The sequence below is a fragment of the Ambystoma mexicanum genome, unplaced genomic scaffold (assembly GCF_040938575.1).
Source record: "Ambystoma mexicanum isolate Mex_15411 unplaced genomic scaffold, UKY_AmexF1_1 Mex_scaf16, whole genome shotgun sequence".
Classification (NCBI taxonomy): domain Eukaryota; kingdom Metazoa; phylum Chordata; class Amphibia; order Caudata; family Ambystomatidae; genus Ambystoma; species Ambystoma mexicanum.
This window is the reverse complement of record NW_027182391.1, coordinates 2,503,819-2,520,457: the sequence shown is the minus strand read 5'-3', so window position 1 is coordinate 2,520,457 and position 16,639 is coordinate 2,503,819. Positions and strand designations below refer to the sequence as shown.

At 48.2% G+C, this 16,639-nt stretch overlaps 1 long non-coding RNA gene and 1 pseudogene across 1 annotated transcript; both read left to right on the top strand.

Moving 5' to 3' along the window:
- The window catches only part of LOC138554397 (zinc finger protein 850-like), a 225,070-nt pseudogene that overhangs the window by 127,349 nt on the left and 81,082 nt on the right, over window positions 1–16,639 (top strand).
- Window positions 3,112–10,902, top strand: LOC138554399 (uncharacterized). The gene is made up of 3 exons (XR_011297402.1): window positions 3,112–3,261; window positions 8,668–8,728; window positions 10,778–10,902. It is a non-coding gene; the product is annotated as an uncharacterized lncRNA (long non-coding RNA).

The window sequence follows — 16,639 nt, the reverse complement described above, 5'->3', positions numbered from 1 at the left end:
CCACTGGCCTCGTCCCTCGTGTATTGGCGGTTTGTGATTTGGGCCACTGTCGCCATCATTAGTGCCGGTTGGAGTTTCTGCAGGGTCGTGCCCATGTGCGCTGCTCTGGCATGTGACAATTCCCTCTGGCGCCCGAGTTCCAGGATTCTGGTCAGAGATATGCCTTTTTCACTTAGCACCATTCTCCTTAGCTTCTCCAAGTGTATCCCATTGATGATCTGGCGTCAGATTTCTTTTTTGACGTTGGCGAATTCGCAGGAGATTGCCAGTTTCCGTAGTCTGGTGTGATAGGCGTCAAGAGTCTCGTCCTCGGACTGGATGGTGGTACAGAAGATGAATGTTTCATAGTCTGGATTCAGCTGGGGCAAAAAGTGGGCTGTGAGGGCGTCTTTGGTTTGTTGGTAGATGTCGGAGCCATCTGCTATCGCCAGTGAGTTGAATATGCATAGAACCTCATCTCCGACATTAAGGAGAAGGTGTGACCTCATTTTGCGAGATGTGGTAATGTCTTTTCATTCCATGGCCATCTCGAATATCTGGATCAACAGCTGCCACCGGGGACCAACAGAGGAGGGGTCGGTGTATGGGTCGAATGGGCAGAGCGCCAATGACGTGCCTCCTTGTGAGCGTGTGTGTGGCGTGGATGGCGAAAGGTTGTCTGCCATTCTCGATGGTGTGCCGGGCCTGGGAGTGGAGAGGCCAGTAGCCATTTTCCTGTGACCTGGTGACTCTTTCTGCTCACATGCATGGAATACCCCTCACCTTTTGTGGCCAGTGGATGTCCGAGCTTTCTTTCCTTTCCCTTGATGTGCTTGACTCCTGTGGGAGTTCCTGTGGCAGGTGGCAGGCTGTTGGTTCATCCGGACATTGGCCAGCTTGTGGTGGCCCCCTTGGTGCCATGCACTGGTAGGATGTTCATGTGGGCGATGCTAGGATCTTCTCTCATGCTGTCATCATTATTGAAAAAATTATTATTTTTTTTTTAATTCGTGTGGGGGTTGGGCCCCCCAACGTCCTTCCAAAAATTGTGCCCGTGCTGAGGGCTTTATTGATTGGGCGTCGCATGCAGCGTATCCCGTTATCTCGTCGCCAGTTTTAAGTCCCAGGCCTCAGCCGATGCGTCGGCTGACCGTAGGACTTCTGGGGCCCTGGTCGCCTGGGCCTCACTGCGCAGCTCCGGCGGGAGCAATGAAGGACGCGAACACTCTGGTGTGAAGTACGCCCGGAACTGCCCACACGTAGTGCAGGTGGGGCCTTTATTTTACTGGCACCTTACATCACCACGTAGTGGGACGTAAGGCGTACACAGCAGGCAGAAGGAGGTCCAGGAAGAACAGGCATAATTCAGGAGGGATAACGTATAGAGTAGAACACAAGCTGTTAGAGTGAGCAAAGTCAATCGGAAGCAGCGTTCCACTGGCAAAAGCGTCTCTTATGTGTACGTTGGGGGCGTGACCTTGCAAGCACAACAGATGATACCACCACGTGACTGCTCCGGGTAACGCGGCGCCAAAAGAACGGGGCAGTCAGATTATGGCGGCATGCAGTAAGAGGAACCTTAGGAGTAGCACACTGGGGCTGAGAAACAGACTGGGGAGCAGGGACTGTATCACCTACCCATCCCAGTGCTGGGGCAGTGAATAAGGGTGGTCAACACTCGGACCCACAGCCTACTTTCCCCAGTGGAAAGATCAAAATACAAGAGGGTGGTCAACACTCTGAGACTCAGTATACCGCACCCAGTGGAAAGGTCAAGATCCAAGAGAGTGGTTGTCACTCTAAACCTCAGCCCACTCATCCTGGTGGAAATATCATGGTGGTCAATGGGTGGTCAACACTCTGGCACTCAGCCTACTCGTCCCAGTGGAAAGAACAAGATCCAAGAGAGTGTCAGAGTTCTCGGACTCAGTGTGTAATTGAAATTGCATGGATGGAGGGTGGGCTCGGTCCTGCCAGGATTTGAACCTGTGTCTGCATATTTCACAGATAACTCTAGCAAGCTCTTCATTTGCTGAGTTATCTTAACAGCATTCAGGAATGTATAAATGGCATTATTATTATTAGTATTATTGTATTTATGCTGCGGCAAAGACTGTGGGCATCCAGGTGCCGAGCATTATGCACCAAACAATTCTCCACAGTTCCTGCAGTGATGCAACCCACATTGGCATACCGCCTGCACAATTATAATTTCTGACATACTGCTAGCTTCCACCAATGCAGCCTCTTTTTCTGCCCCCTGCACCTGAGGCTCAACAAATTATTATTTAAAGAGAAAGGTTTTGAGCTTGAAATTGTGAAATTCAAGTGTTTGCAGAGTAGGATTGTACTGTTAATAATTACAGATCTGTATGAATTCACCATGCTCTGGCACGATCTGGTAAGACAGGTAAGAGGGGATGGAGGGATGTGCTGTGAATGCCAAAGGGGAATTGCACAATGCTTATGAGGGTGCAGTGATAAACAGTGTCAAAGGTCAGTGATAGGTCAAGGAGAAGGAAGGTAGGGGGTCCAATAAAGAGGCTCCAGGCACTCGTCTGTTATGCAAGTCACAGCTTCTGTACCTCTGTGCATATGAACAGAGAAACACCTTCCAATGTAACACATTATATGTTGTGCTCAAATAGTACACGCATGCATGCACGCACTGCACCATGAAGGAACTGAGCTGAACAGCTGACACATGACTACCTAGTAATGTCGGCATGCAGCGCAGGTTTAGTGACTAGAATTAAAGCAAGCTGACAAGAGGAAGATAGTGCCCTCCCTCTCCCTTGTTATCCTTTTTTGTGCGCATGCTCTAGTGAATAGTGTCTCAGCGTTCGGAAAAATCCGCATGCGCGTCTCATGATCCTGGTGATTCTCTCTCAGCGCTCAGCGCATGCCTCGAGATCCTTGAGCATGCGCAGTTTCTTCTTTTTCTTGTGCCTACTTGACCTCGGCTCAGACTTTGACCTTGAGCATGCGCAGTAAGTTCCACGAGGTACGCATGCCCGGCTCTTCATGCGTTTAATACGCATGCTCTAAAAAGCTGGATCTCAGCACTGCGCGCGCTCTGAGGGTCAGTATCTCAGCAGTGCGCATGTGTGTTCTTCAGGTTTGTGGCGCGGCTTTGCCATGCAGATCTTTATCTCGGCCAATCAGCAGTCACTCTTCGATGTCCCGAGCGGAGCATGGGCTCCATTTTGTCTTCCTGGGACCTCAAATACTACGTTTCAAATGTAAAATACATCGAGCGGTCAAAGAGGTGGGAACTAAAAAGTACGACGTTCCCTTTCTTTTTGGACTAACCCTTCAGCGTTCCCGTACTGTATGCTTCCCAGTTCTCATCCCTACAGGCAACTCGAACCTGACCTTCCTGATATCAAGTCAATGTAACATTGCACTGCTCTATCTCTCCCAGTTTGAAAGGGATACTTTATTTCAATTGACTGGGATGTAAAACCCATTCCCAAACAGCCAAGAAGCCCAGTTTGACAGTGATCTGGATCTGCATGAATGGTTGTAGGATCCTGTTTGCAGGCAATGGGAGGGGTGTGTGTGTGTGCATGTGGCTAGGCATGTTCTTAAGAGGTGTGACCAGTGAAGGGGAGGCTGCAGGAAGGTGCATGCTGAATGGGACAATGACACACTAATGGTGGTCATTTAAATGCATTTTCTTTCATATTCTTCAGTTTTACTAGAACAGTTGTAAAAACACAATGTTGCAGGGTGCAATGGAGGACAGGAAGGACCCATGAGCATGGGGTATGTTGGGGGTCGCCTGCCATGTCCATCCTGCAGGTACCCCTGGGTGCTGCTACCTTCAGCACATTCCAGGGCGAGTGCCTGTGGGGTTGGGGGCCTGCCCTGGACATCCGGCAGGCCTCATGGTACTTTGGGACACCAGCACCATTGGGATGCTGGGGGCACGGTCTGCCAGGCCCCTGACCATGCGGACCTCTGCCACCGTCCTGGCACGAGGGTCCCACGGCATCAGGGCCTGCAGGCCTGTACCTCCCACGGGTAGGCCTGGTAAATGAGACACAGACTCAGACCATCCTCTTCTGGAGTCTGTAGCCTTTCTGCTTCACGTGCCTGCAGGGGCTCCCTTTATTATCTTGGGCCATGACGCAGCCATGGCCCATCTTAAAGGGGCAATACACGTGGGAGGGACGCATCCCCTTAAAGGGGAAATACACATGGGAGGGTCACACCTAACACTCCTCCTTTTTCATAACGAAGAAACAAACAAACATTGCTAATACATACATGCATCCCACCAGCTACAGAACAAAATACTTATCCTTTAAAACTTGCAGAGCAGACCAATAATAGAATGTGCCACTAACACATACATAGCTAATTCCAACAGTTACAAACATAACATATACTAACCCATTTCTAAACTCACTCAATAGGTGACAGTCGTGGCCGGTGAGCTGCCGGAGGAATATAGGCAGGTCTACCACAGTTTGCAAAACCCTTTATTAACCTGGGGTTCGGAATGGCAACTACACAAACACCACCCTGGCTGGCGGCTGGCACTACCTGCACACCTCGTGACTGCAGGATCACAGCCTCACCTTATTGTTCTTTACTGAGACCACTTAAAGCATGTAGTTATTATGCAGGTTCGCAGCATCACAACACTCATGATTACCGAGTCCTCTTTAAGCAATTGCAGGACAGCAGGAAGCCAGTTCATCCTCCATCAGCGTATGTTCAGGAGTCACTTCCCAAGTCCAGGTCCACTGATGGTGCAGTTCTCGGCCGGCAAAGCCGCACCTGGCGGGTGCCAGGGGCCACCTCGGAATAGTCCCTTGATGTTTAGAGCAGAGCAGCGAGACGCCGGTCGCAGGGCATCCAGGCTGCTCCATGTGCTGTTGATGGGGTGCGGGTTGACAGGACATCACTCACCCCTTTTGTCGGCGATGTTCTCCCGATCTGGCACATCTCTTTCCTCTAGGAACACAGGAGGGCGCACAAGCACTCATGATGAGCTGCAACCCACCTCTCGACTGATGCACTGATTCTTGCTGTTGGGGCCCAGGGCTGCCTGGTTAATTAGGCAGACACAAGTTGTTGACTGAACTCAGGGGTCCGGCAGGTATCCTCCCCCAACCCCTGTTTAGCCTGGTCCTTCGATGGCATTGCTTGCAGGGTGTCATTAGTGATAGGCAGCCAGGGTGTCCTCAATGGCAGGCAGTCAGGGCCACCACCATGGTAGTGAGGTGTACGATGCGCGGAGTGCAGTGCGCTCATGTACCCACGACTTGGAGTCCTGATGTGATGCCGGCGAGTCAGGTCTGCACTGTGACATGTGTTGACCCGGAATGAGCAATTACTCACATTCCCCTGGATGGATCGAGCACATCCCGACCTGCCTTGCATATTAGTGCCTGTGGAGTAAACTTGCCTCCTCATTTCTGCTCTGGTGTGGAGCGCCTTATCGTTGCCCCCTCCCCTTTTGCACACCTTCTTGGAGCATCGGGGTATGTTGCCCTTGCTGCACTGCTCCAGACTGGAGCATGTCATCACTTTCCTGGTCAGTTGCAAACAGGCGGGCAGGCAGGGCCCCTGGAGGACAGGCTGGGCGACTTCAGTGACTCAGTGTGGGGCCACTTACACCGCAAACAGGTTGACTCTGGTGGAATTGTGTTGGGGTCGCCTGCTGCCTGGGACTACCCGCTGCAGCAGAGGGGCGCCCTCTGGTTACCTGGCAGTGCCGACTGCCTAATGTCCAATGTATGGTTGGAGCCACTCTTTCTGGACACCTGGTGGCACGTAGCGCCTCTTCCCTGGTGCTGGATAGTACTGGTGTTGCGGGTGCGCAAAGACATTCGGTCTTCCGGAGTGCCCAGTGCGTGGATCGCAGGACGCACCACTGCCCCGGCTGGGAGCCCTGGGGAGCATGAGGGTGGAGTCCCCACCTCAGAGGTGTCGCGGTCCTTGTTGGCGCTATTGCAATAGGTCTGCTTGGTGTCTTCTACGCTCAGCACCGGTTGTGCCCCAGGATCGTCTGCCGGGGCACCTCTGGCACAGAGTAGCCACCTCCATTACCCCCGGGGCCTCGCTGGGACTATTTCGTCCTGTCATCCTGTGTGCCTTCATCATCGGTTCCGGTGGTGCGAGCATGCTTTTTTCCTTTTGTGGCATGTCGACTGAGAGCAGTTACACACGGGACGGGCTGCTGGCAACCCTGCAGGGTTAAGGCAGTGGCAAACACCGGAGGGGAATGCAGCAGAACCGTCACTCGTGATGTCGCCAAACTGCGCCCCCTTACGTGAATCTCACCTTTCATGTTGGCAGTCCGTTACGTAGCATTGTCCTTTGGTATGCCGCTACGCCCTTCCTCAGCTGGAAGTGAGTCATTCAATGATCATTTTCTTTGACGCACACCTCCATCCAAATTCACTTCTGGGCCATTTACCTGTGGGTGAGGGGTTGTTCCGAGGTATAGACGAGCTGTATTTCCGGTGAGCAAACTTGCAACACACTCTGCATCCCAGCTGGTCATTCCGACGCTCATGCCACTCAGCCGGTATAGGAAGGAAAACCGCCACCCTGCAACAGAGTACCGCCTGGCTTTGAGGAGCCAGGAGATACACATGGGGGAGACCACATCTTCCTATCTCCCCCCATCTGCACCATTGAGGCCCAGGATCAGCGCAGGAGCCACACTCCCGCTCCCACAATGGAGCGGCGACCCCACTGCTAATGGGTCTGGGGTCACCGACCCATGTCCATCTTTTGTTCATCTTTTCCATGCTCCACCTTGGAGCCCTTCATACTTCAGCGCCATTGGTGGGGCCCAGAACTCTCCGTTTTCGTCCAGCCTGGGACGCCTCTATTGCTCCTGACACGCTTGGGCATGGGGCAAGGGCGGGGGAGCCAGCACTCACCCATACACTATTGTCGCGGCTGCGGCCGCTTTGTTCTTTTGACATAGTAGGGCCAACGGGCCCACCCCTTTTTCTTCCTTTATGCGGGTGGGCTGCTCCTTGGGGGCTGAGGGCGGACACCGCATGGGACTTGCTGCCGCACAAGGGCTGCGGGCCGGCCCTCTTTGTCTGGGCAGGTGCTGCCTTCCAGGCGTGGACGGGCGCAGCAGCTCTCCTGCCTCGGCTGGGGGCAGGCGCTCTGCACCGGATCATTTTCCTCCTGACCTCTGAGCCTCCTCTCACCGCCACAGGCCCAGGATCACCATAGGGGCTCCAGCGGTGGCTCACCGCAGGACGGTGTCGCCGCCTCCACGGGCACTGTAACAGGGCTGTCCACCCGCCCCCCCCCCGGCTGCACGAGCACCCTTCACAGAGGGTCGGGGAAGACTCACTGGCGAACTCCCCGATAAATGCTGTATGCGTTCTGCACCAGGGACAGCTCCTCCTCCATTACTCGCGGCGGCGATGGGTGCCGCCTGCGGCTTACCTCCCCACAACAGGGGACAGCTGATTGCTCCTCTCCTCCAGCGCAGGACGTCACCTCACACGCGACATATGCACCCCTCCTCTGAGGTGGGCGCTACTCCTCTTGGTGGGGCAAGGGCAGCTCACCTTCCCGATGCAGCAGATGACTGCACCCTACTTCACGGGCGAGGCCACGGGGCAGCCCTCTCCATTGTTGGAAGGGGTACACATCCTCCCCGCTGCATACGCATTCTCCTTTCTTTTGTGGCAGGATGCCGCCTCACCGCAGGGTGGCCCGGGCCTTCACCGCAACACATACGGTGGGGCGCAGGCCAATCCTGTCAAGCGGTGGGGGTCGGGCACTGCACTTCTCGCTCCCCAACTTTACTGGAGTCCACGAGAGCTGCAGAGATTGCACTTCGTGTGCTCGTCATCACCACTCTTCCTTTTCCTCATGAAAGAGCAACTTCCTTGTCGCCATTATTGGGGGTCGCCTGCTATGGCCATCCGGCAGGCGCCCCAGGGTGCTGCTACCTTCAGCACATTACAGGCCCAGTGCCTGTGGGGTTGGGGGCCTGCCCTGGACATCCGGCAGGCCCCATGGTACTTTGGGACACCAGAACCATCGGAGATGGTGGGGTCACAGCCTGCCAGGCCCCTGACCATGCGGACCTCTGACACCGTCCTGGCACGAGGGTCCCACGGCATCAGGGCCTGCAGGCCTGTATCTCCCGCGGGTAGGCCTGCGGCCTACATCATTAAATGAGACACAGACTCAGACCATCCTCTTCTGGAGTCTACAGCCGTTCTGCTACACATGCCTGCAGGGGATCCCTTTATTAACTTGGGCCATGATGCAGCCATGGCCCATCTTAAAGGGGCAATACACGTGCGAGGGACGCATCCCCTTAAAGGGGCAATACAGATGGGAGGGTCACACCTAACAGGGGAGTGGGCAGAAATGGGGGCAGAGTGAGGGAACATAGTTCCACACACTTTTTTAAAAACACTGTGGCCACTGAATCCATCACAATCTTTTAAGGAATAATTGGGGAATGATTTGCTGTAGCTGCGTGACCTGCGACTATTCACTCCTCTTGGTGAGAAAGCAATCATCTTTTTTGGCCACATGCTAAATTGTCTCTGCTTGTTCTTCATAAACCTCCAGTTAATCCTGTCTTCTGTGTATGTGATGGAGGATGTATTACTGGGTGGGGAGTGGAGATGTGTTGTGTTTGTAGTATTTAATTAATAACTTAAGAATGTCTTCCATTTCTAGATCTAAACACACTATTGTGTCATCCTACTCTGCACAATGTAAGAAGCACAGGCACCAAAAGGTAAATAACTGCTCTAGTTTGTTTCTCTGCACAGGTTGCTCTATGCTTCTGAGATAACCTGTCTCCCACCCTGTGTAACTGAACCCTTCATGTCCCCTTCTCTCCTGTCTTGTCTCCTTTCCTCCCTCCTGCCTCACCCTTGTAGTGGTGTCCAGATCCAGGTTTAGGGTCCATGCATGTGCCTCAGTGGACTAATACATTCTCTAGAAGGATCCATGTGTGTGTCCTCATAGTCACTAGTCCACCCAGCCCTTCATCCATCCAAGATTAACAGAATGAGTACCGCTGAGATCTGTATCAATGAACATCTGTTACCTTCTGTCTATAACACAAAAATGCACCAGTGGGGGGGGGGGCACTCTACAAATACACTTATTATTTTATGTTAGTACATTCCCCTGTGCCTTCCTATTAATAAGTAATTCGCTATTGAACCTGTATGGTGGATCACAGCACTTTGCTATAGGGGTGGAGGAGTGGAGTTCTACAAGTGAATTAAATAGGCACACTGGTAGCTACACCTAGTGTTAGTTGTTCATCTTCCAGATCACCTGGGAAGCAACGGAACACCGGATCTGCACTTGGCCATCTATCTGGGTGTTGCTAGGTGTCTAAGTATGAATGAGGGAGCATTCTGGAGAGGAATTGAGAGCAAGAGGTAGAGTCGATGGAAAGGATGGTATGGAGTGGGAAGTATGACCGACCCACACTCCTCTTGCCTGCCCACCCGCTAGAGGGGTCACAGCATGAGGTGATTGAAAAGGAAGCCCCTTTTTCACGCTTGTGAAGGGAGGTGAGCCAAGGATAGCGACATGCCCGCTTACACGCGTTTGTGAACGGTTAGACATGCAGGTGATCAGAGTATTACAGGCTCCTGAAATCATCTGTATCCCTTATTTATTAACATCTTGTCTCCAGTTATTGGAAATAATGACCAAATGGCATTGTTAGGTGTTGGCGCCCCCTATTGGCAGACATCACATGTGCATTCCTGATGAAGAACCACTTTGAAGCACTCGCCCACACATTGCCCTCGAAGGGAAGCTCCAAGATGTGGCTCCATCAACACCCTGCAGATACTGTTCCAAACAGTAGCATGATTCTGTCATGACACGTGCCGAGCTCTGCATGACGTGCTATGTGAGGGATATAAAATCCTGATATTGGACCATCCTGGCAGGAAGGGTGAGGGATGGACCTCATCCGTTAAGGCCTCATTCACTGATGTGACAAAGGCTTTATGTGAAATATAGTGTTAAGGGTCTTGGTTTTAGGCCAGAGTAACCTGGCCTTGTTGTTATGGTACCACCTGGTGGGGGGAACCTGGATATTTTAGAACCAATATATTTTGTTTTCAGGAATAATCTCTCTCTCTTACACATACCCACACTCACCTCACTGTAAATCATGATGCTGTCAATTACATGTGAAAGTGGGCAGCAAAGATGGATAAACCTACTCATTCCAAAGAGAGGAAATCCAGATTTTTATCTGCCTGTAAAAAAAAGAAAAGAAATGGACCTGCGCGCCGGTTCCAAACTGGCGCAAGATAAGTAGGGTGTGCGTGGGGGTGTGTTGGGGGTGTGTTGTGGGTGTGGGTGGGGGGGTGGGTTTTGTAGTGTTTTTAATAATATGTTCGCATGGGAAATGTACAAACATTTTGTGTTCTTGCATTTCCCATGCAAACATTTCCGTTGTGGTAAAAGAAGCCGCGGTCGGATCACACAGATCTGAGTAAACAGTTCCAGTAATGAAAGAACAAGTTAAGTGTGAAAGATTAGGCATCCTTTCCCAATCCCATCACTCTAGTACAGTGGTCTTCAAACTCTTTCATACTGAGCCCCTCACCACACTCCTTGAGTAAAAATATTGTTTCTGGCCCACTCATAACGGTTGCCCCTGCTGCACGGGGTACCAAAGGATGTCCGGGGCCCACAGGCTCTTTACTTTAAAAATATAAGATTTTTTAAACTGCTTATAGTTTCCATTAAAAGCAGTCCCTTAATCCTTTTTTTCTATTAAACCAGTCATTTTAATCCCTTTTTAAAGATGCTGGTGCACCCCTTGGACATCCTTCGCATTCCCCGGGGGCCAGCCCCCAGTTTGAAGACCGCTGCTCTGAAGGCCAGTGGAGTAGCCTTTGTCAGAACTACACCAATCATATCAGGCAAGGAAGAGGTAGGGTGACTACCTTCCATCCCTTAATCCCGGTTATGTGTGTGTGTGTGGTATAATTCCTATGCAAACCTGTCCCTCTTATTCCAATTAAGCTAAGAATTACCACTAGGATTCCTAAATTCACTGGGATTGCTTAATTAGGTTGCAGAGGGTCCAGGTGTCGTGGATGCAGTTGTCACTTTCAGTCTCTGGATTGGGTCCGGCTAAGTGGGGGTTGCTAGTACTGATTAACAGCATTCACCCATGAATGGGAGGGGATTATGTCAGACAAGTGGGTGTTGAGCACGGCACGAGAATTTGTTGGACCTGCCTCCACACAATCCTTTCTCAAAGCTCCATAAAGAGGTCCAGGCGCTGCTACAAAAAGGAGCAATAGAACCAGTACCAGCCACTTGGTAAGTAGGGGGTATTTTCACACAATTCCATTGTACTCAATGAACATACACCAAAAGACCAGTGTTAAGCCTACAGCCAGCAAGAAAATGTGTGAAAATCCCAGAAATTCTGGATGGTTATCCTCCAAGATATCGCTCTGCAAAAGAACAGTGATTACATGGCAACACATTGCATACTTTCCTTTTTTAATGTTCCCAGGTCACTGCAAATATCTGCAGATTAATGTAGCAAACCATCATTTTCAATTCAATGTTTTCTCCACTTTTTTGCGTAAAAGCCTCGGCCCGTTCCCCATACCTGTAGACCTCCAGACCCCTCCCCTGTCCTTTTCCTGCCCTCTTCCCACCTCCCTTGCCTGAGACTGGTTGTCTCCCCTGATAGCTGTCCTCTTAGTAGAGGAACCTAGGGCAGCCGTGCGCAGGCAGCTGGCTAAGGGCCAGAGACAAAAGGCAACTCCCTATTGGGCAGCTCCCATCCCTGTTTACCCCTGTTTGCTAATTGGACGCCTGTCAAAGCAACCTACAGCAACAACTAAGGTAAGGTGTTATGTGCGGTGGCCCCTCCCCTGTCTTTTCCTGCCCTCTTCCCACCTCCCTTGCCTGAGACTGGTTGTCTCCCCTGATAGCTGTCCTCTTAGTAGAGGAACCTAGGGCAGCCGTGCCCAGGTAGCTGGCTAAGGACCAGAGACAAAGGGCAACTCCCTATTGGGCAGCTCCCATCCCTGTTTGCCCCTGTTTGCTAATTGGACGCCTGTGAAAGCAACCTACAGCAACAACTAAGGTAAGGTGTTATGTGCGGTGAGCACAGCCATTTCAAAACCCTTCCGCTTCTTCATTGCTACTATCAAATCTGAGCATTGTGTCGATTACTTGCTGGTCACCTCGAATAGCCCGGTAGATGTACCTGGAGGGCAGCAGTTGTGATGCACTTAGATTTATTTTGGGGACAGGAAATGTGTTACACTTAGATGTATTTTTGGGGTCGGAAATGTGTTGTTACCGGTTCCTTATTTCCGGACCGGCAAACTCCCAATGAGCCTCAATCTGTTGCTCTTAAATGTATTTTTGGGGCTGACAGTGTGTGTCACTTAGATGTTTTTAGAGGGCTGACGTGTTGCAAATTGATGTATCTTGGGGGCAGGAAATGTGTTAGACAGAATTGTAAAGATTAGCCATGCGTCTTGCTTAGAAAGAATTGTGATGATTAGCCATGCATCACATTAGATAGAATTGTGAAGATTAGCCATGCGTCACATTAGAGAGAATTGTGAAGATTAGCCATGCGTCTCACTTAGTAAGAATTGTGATGATTAGCCATGCGTCACATTAGAGAGAATTGTGAAGATTAGCCATGCGTCACTTTAGAGAGAATTGTGATGATTAGCCATGCATCACATTAGAGTGAATTGTGGAGATTAGCCATGCGTCTCACTTAGTAAGCATTGTGATGATTAGCCATGCGTCACATTAGAGAGAATTGTGAAGATTAGCCATGCGTCACATTAGAGAGAATTGTGAAGATTAGCCATGCGTCACATTATATAGAATTGTGAAGATTAGCCATGCATTACATTAGAGAGAATTGTGATGTTTAGCCATGCATCACATTAGAGAGAATTGTGAAGATTAGCCATGCGTCTCACTTAGAAAGCATTGTGATGATTAGCCATGCGTCACATTAGATAGAATTGTGAAGATTAGCCATGCGTCACATTAGATAGAATTGTGGAGATTAGCCATGCGTCTCACTTAGTAAGCATTGTGATGATTAGCCATGCGTCACATTAGAGAGAATTGTGAAGATTAGCCATGCGTCACATTAGAGAGAATTGTGAAGATTAGCCATGCGTCACATTAGAGAGAATTGTGGAGATTAGCCATGCGTCACATTAGAGAGAATTGTGAAGATTAGCCATGCGTCACATTAGAGAGAATTGTGGAGATTAGCCATGCGTCACATTAGATAGAATTGTGGAGATTAGCCATGCGTCACATTAGATAGAATTGTGGAGATTAGCCATGCGTCACATTAGATAGAATTGTGGAGATTAGCAATGCGTCACATTAGAGAGAATTGTGAAGATTAGCCATGTGTCACATTAGAGAGAATTGTGAAGATTAGCCATGCGTCACATTAGAGAGAATTGTGGAGATTAGCCATGCGTCTCACTTAGTAAGCATTGTGATGATTAGCCATGCGTCACATTAGAGAGAATTGTGATGATTAGCCATGCATCACATTAGAGAGAATTGTGAAGATTAGCCATGCATCACATTAGATAGAATTGTGGAGATTAGCCATGCGTCTCACTTAGTAAGCATTGTGATGATTAGCCATGCGTCATATTAGAGAGAATTGTGATGATTAGCCATGTATCACACTAGAGAGAATTGTGAAGATTAGCCATGCATCACATTAGAGAGAATTGTGAAGATTAACCATGCGTCACATTAGATAGAATTGTGGAGATTAGCCATGCGTCTCACTTAGTAAGCATTGTGATGATTAGCCATGCGTCACATTAGAGAGAATTGTGAAGATTAGCCATGCGTCACATTAGATAGAATTGTGGAGATTAGCCATGCATCACATTAGAGAGAATTGTGATGATTAGCCATGCATCACATTAGAGTGAATTGTGAAGATTAGCCATGCGTCTCACTTAGAAAGCATTGTGATGATTAGCCATGCATCACATTAGAGAGAATTGTGATGATTAGCCATGTATCACATTAGAGAGAATTGTGAAGATTAGCCATGCGTCTCACTTAGAAAGCATTGTGATGATTAGCCATGCATCACATTAGATAGAATTGTGGAGATTAGCCATGCGTCACATTAGAGAGAATTGTGAAGATTAGCCATGCGTCACATTAGAGAGAATTGTGAAGATTAGCCATGCGTCACATTAGATAGAATTGTTGAGATTAGCCATGCATCACATTAGAGAGAATTGTGATGATTAGCCATGCATCACATTAGAGAGAATTGTGAAGATTAGCCATGCATCTCACTTAGAAAGCATTGTGATGATTAGCCATGCATCACATTAGATAGAATTGTGGAGATTAGCCATGTGTCACATTAGAGAGAATTGTGAAGATTAGCCATGCATCACATTAGCTAGAATTGTAAAGATTAGCCATGCATCACATTAGAGAGAATTGTGAAGATTAGCCATGCATCTCACTTAGAAAGCATTGTGATGATTAGCCATGCATCACATTAGATAGAATTGTGGAGATTAGCCATGTGTCACATTAGAGAGAATTGTGAAGATTAGCCATGCATTACATTAGAGAGAATTGTGAAGATTAGCCATGCGTTTCACTTAGAAAGCATTGTGATGATTAGCCATGCATCACATTAGATAGAATTGTGGAGATTAGCCATGCATTACATTAGAGAGAATTGTGAAGATTAGCCATGCATTACATTAGAGAGAATTGTGAAGATTAGCCATGCATTACATTAGAGAGAATTGTGAAGATTAGCCATGCATCACATTAGAGAGAATTGTGATGATTAGCCATGCATCACATTGGAGAGAATTGTGAAGATTAGTCATGCATCTCACTTAGAAAGCATTGTGATGATTAGCCATGCATCACATTAGATAGAATTGTGGAGATTAGCCATGTGTCACATTAGAGAGAATTGTGAAGATTAGCCATGCATTACATTAGAGAGAATTGTGAAGATTAGCCATGCATTACATTAGAGAGAATTGTGATGATTAGCCATGCATCACATTAGAGAGAATTGTGAAGATTAGCCATGCATTACATTAGAGAGAATTGTGATGATTAGCCATGCATCACATTCGAGAGAATTGTGAAGATTAGCCATGCATTACATTAGAGAGAATTGTGATGATTAGCCATGCATCACATTAGAGAGAATTGTGAAGATTAGCCATGCGTCTCACTTAGAAAGCATTGTGATGATTAGCCATGCGTCACATTAGAGAGAATTGTGAAGATTAGCCATGCATCACATTAGAGAGAATTGTGAAGATTAGCCATGCGTCTCACTTAGAAAGCATTGTGATGATTAGCCATGCATCACATTAGAGAGAATTGTGAAGATTAGCCATGCATCACATTAGAGAGAATTGTGAAAATTAGCCATGCGTCACATTAGAGAAAATTGTGAAGATTAGCCATGCATCACATTAGAGAGAATTGTGAAAATTAGCCATGCGTCACATTAGAGAGAATTGTGAAAATTAGCCATGCATCACATTAGAGAGAATTGTGGAGATTAGCCATGCGTCACATTAGAGAGAATTGTGAAGATTAGCCATGCATCTCACTTAGAAAGCATTGTGATGATTAGCCATGCATCACATTAGATAGAATTGTGGAGATTAGCCATGTGTCACATTAGAGAGAATTGTGAAGATTAGCCATGCATTACATTAGAGAGAATTGTGAAGATTAGCCATGCATCACATTAGAGAGAATTGTGATGATTAGCCATGCATCACATTGGAGAGAATTGTGAAGATTAGTCATGCATCTCACTTAGAAAGCATTGTGATGATTAGCCATGCATCACATTAGATAGAATTGTGGAGATTAGCCATGTGTCACATTAGAGAGAATTGTGAAGATTAGCCATGCATTACATTAGAGAGAATTGTGAAGATTAGCCATGCATTACATTAGAGAGAATTGTGATGATTAGCCATGCATCACATTAGAGAGAATTGTGAAGATTAGCCATGCATTACATTAGAGAGAATTGTGATGATTAGCCATGCATCACATTCGAGAGAATTGTGAAGATTAGCCATGCATTACATTAGAGAGAATTGTGATGATTAGCCATGCATCACATTAGAGAGAATTGTGAAGATTAGCCATGCGTCTCACTTAGAAAGCATTGTGATGATTAGCCATGCGTCACATTAGAGAGAATTGTGAAGATTAGCCATGCATCACATTAGAGAGAATTGTGAAGATTAGCCATGCGTCTCACTTAGAAAGCATTGTGATGATTAGCCATGCATCACATTAGAGAGAATTGTGAAGATTAGCCATGCATCACATTAGAGAGAATTGTGAAAATTAGCCATGCGTCACATTAGAGAAAATTGTGAAGATTAGCCATGCATCACATTAGAGAGAATTGTGAAAATTAGCCATGCGTCACATTAGAGAGAATTGTGAAAATTAGCCATGCGTCACATTAGAGAAAATTGTGAAGATTAGCCATGCATCACATTAGAGAGAATTGTGGAGATTAGCCATGCGTCACATTAGAGAGAATTGTGATGATTAGCCATGCATCACATTAGAGAGAATTGTGAAGATTAGCCATGCATCACATTAG